At 50.1% G+C, this 2,996-nt stretch overlaps 1 long non-coding RNA gene across 1 annotated transcript in view; it reads left to right on the forward strand.

Annotated features, from left to right (window-relative positions):
- LOC129665800 (uncharacterized) overlaps positions 1-2,725 on the forward strand; it is a 7,548-nt gene extending 4,823 nt beyond the window's left edge. The window contains exon 3 of the long non-coding RNA XR_008718425.1: positions 2,388-2,725. This is a non-coding gene — a long non-coding RNA (uncharacterized LOC129665800). The remainder of the gene's footprint in view (positions 1-2,387) is intronic.
- The last annotated feature ends 271 nt before the right edge of the window (positions 2,726-2,996 follow it).

Consider the following 2,996-nt stretch of genomic DNA (forward strand, 5'->3'; position numbering starts at 1 on the left):
CATATGATAAGACTGGAGCAATGCAGAGAGTATTAGCATGGCCCGTTTGCAAGAGTGCCACGCAAACCCGTGGAGCATTCCATATTGAGAAAGAAAGAGAGAGAGAAAGAGAGAAAAGAAGAAAGAAAAGAAATGCACTGGGAAGCCTGGCATGGAGGCACACAACTTTAGTCCCAGCGCCCAGGAGGCAGAGGCAGGTGGATCTCTATGAGTTCGAGGCCAGCCTGGTCTACAAACTGAGTTCAGGACAGCCAGGGCTACACAGAGAAACCCTGTCTATAAAAACCAAAATGAAAAGAGAGGGAGAGAGAGAGTGACAGAGAGAAATGCACTGGGCAGCCTTGCTGAAGGGTTGACCTCACTGAAGGGAAAGTGACCTCAGAAGCTGAAAATTGGTGGAATGTGTAAGAACAGAGGCAAGGGAAACTGCAGAGGCCTTGGCTCTAGCCAGTAAAGTCATCTTCAGGGTTGGCCACACCCTGTCCACTACACCTGCATGGGAACTTCCAGGCGGAACCCCGGATGGAGTGACATGGGGGCAGGGAGGGCTGGCCTCCTCCTGCCCTCAGCTCAGCAGAACCCAGAAACACAGAGCACAAGCTCTCTGGTTTGTGCACAGCACCAGGGGACCCGATGCTTCTTCTGTCCTGCATAGGCTTCTGCATGCATGCAGCATGCACACACACAAGCAGGCCCCCGCCACACACACACACACACACACACACTCATAAAAGTAAATAATTTGAAGTCTTGGCCTCAGGAAATGGTTCAATGGATAAAGTGCTCACTGTGAAAACTTGAAGGCTTGAGTTTGAATCCCAGAACCCTGAACAGCCATACACAACATTGTGTGGTGTCTATAAGGATTCCGAAGGCGGAGGCAGCCCGAGCTATCTGAGGCCCTGGAGTGCCAAGTGTTGCAGCAGCTCTGCAGGATGCCAACCACGAAGGTGCTATACCGAGAGCTGAATGGCTTTGGGTTATCCTGACTGGGGTGATGAGGGAACAGAGAAGAGACATATTCACAGGTCCAGGAAATCTGGGATCGGTGCCTTCCAGTGGAGACCACCTTCCAGCAGCAGCCTGAAGGTCAGCAGTTTACTTTATGCCTCGGTCCAGGCAGCGGCACACGGCTGAAAGAGGAGGCGGTGGATGAGCTAATGTTGGTGACGCCAATGTGGGGGAGCAGTCTAGAGCCTCCGTCATCTGGAGGGGCAAGCTGGGCTTGAGAACTTCCGCGGGCACTGGTTAATCATTTGTAGCATTTGTACTTGGACCAGGGCAGGTTTCCCATTCCCCTGAGCCCCACCTGGGGAAGGCTTTGGCATTTCCATGAGCCTGAGGCATTGGGATCCTCGACACGGCTGCCTGTGCTCCTGTCAAAAACATTCACTCAAGACTTCAAAATCATTTATTGTCAGTGTATGTGTGTTATTTAAAATAAAACAGACAGCTGAGCCTGTTGGTGCAGCCCCATAATCCCAGCTACTCAGGAGGCTGAGGCTGAGGCAGGAGGATTGCAAATTCAAGGCCAGCCTGGGCTACATGAGCATATCTCGACTATACTCTGGGAATCCCGAGTATGGACCTAGCCAGTACTTAGTAACTATTGTTCCAAATTTGGCTCAAGGAAGGAAGAAAATAACCTGTCTCAGAGATAAACAGCTGGAAATTGAGACCATGGCACAGTGGGCAAAGTGCCTGCTGAGCAAGAACTGAATGCCCAGCACCCAAGTGTGAAAGGCTGGGTACAGTGGCATATATAACCCAGTGCTAGGGTTGGGAGGAGACTGGAATTCCCAGGGCTTGCATGGCTGCTCAGTCTAGTTGAATTGTAATTGGGGAGCTGCAAACTCAGTAAGAATCCTGTCTTTACAATTATAAATAAAAAATTAAAATTATAAATAAAAAAGGGGCTGGAGAGATGGCTCAGCGGTTAAGAGCACTGTCTGCTCTTTCAGAGGTCCTGAGTGCAATTCCCGTCAACCACATGGTGGCTCACAACCGTCTATACTGGGATCTAGTGCCCTCTTCTGCCCTGTAGATGTACATGCAGATAGAGCACTTACGGACAATAAATAAATAAGTCTTTAAAAATTATAAATAAAAATAAGATGAAGAGGGATAGAGAATCACCAATCATCCACCCCTGGCTTTTGAATAAGCCCCTTAACACACAACCAAACAGACAGGTCTTCAGTCTCAGCTAAAACAAGAGGATCCCAGTTCAAGCCCAGCCTGGGCTACATACTGAGCATAGTTAAGCTTGAGGCTAGCCAGGGCCGCAATGAGATCCTGTCCCCAGAAACAGACAGCAAAACACTAACTGGCAGTTCAGTGTTCTTTCCTTGTCTCAAACATTTTTTTTTCACTTTGTTCTGACCAAGATAAACCTGGTTTTGGAATGACACCGGATTTCTACTGGGTGAGGTGGCACCCGCCTGTGATCCCGGCGCTTTGGAGGTGGAGGCAAGTGGATCTCTGAATTTGAGGCCAACCTGGTCTACAAAGCAAGTTCCAGGCTACACAGAGAAGCCTTGTCTCTGTGACAAACAACAGAGAGAGACGTCAGCACAGAGGTACTGACAATGGTGAAGGGTTAGAACAGTAGCTATCCCAAGTCTGGGCCTGCTCTCCACCTCTTCAAGGAGCGTTTGACCACCTCCCCTGAGCTAGGCCTGAGCTAGTAGCTTGCTCTTGCAAAATAAAACTAAATACAATTTAAAATGCCTTGATATGACCATCTCTTATCATTTTACAAATCCACGTTCCAGGGCTGGCTTTGTGTCAGGGTTAGGGTGGCCGCATGCCTGGGCCTCTATGAGCCTCAGGAAATGGGCTGGCTTTGGCCCACACAGGTGGGCTGAGGCTCAGCATGAGGCTTTAGGCTAGCCTGGAGGTGACAGGGAAGACCTACACACCAGTGGGGCGCCGCTCCACCCGCAGCCAGCCTCTGACTGGCCTACACACCAGAAACCCAGAGGCCAGTCAGAGGC

The sequence above is a fragment of the Psammomys obesus genome, unplaced genomic scaffold (assembly GCF_907164565.1).
Source record: "Psammomys obesus unplaced genomic scaffold, mPsaObe1.curated_primary_1811, whole genome shotgun sequence".
NCBI lineage: Eukaryota > Metazoa > Chordata > Mammalia > Rodentia > Muridae > Psammomys > Psammomys obesus.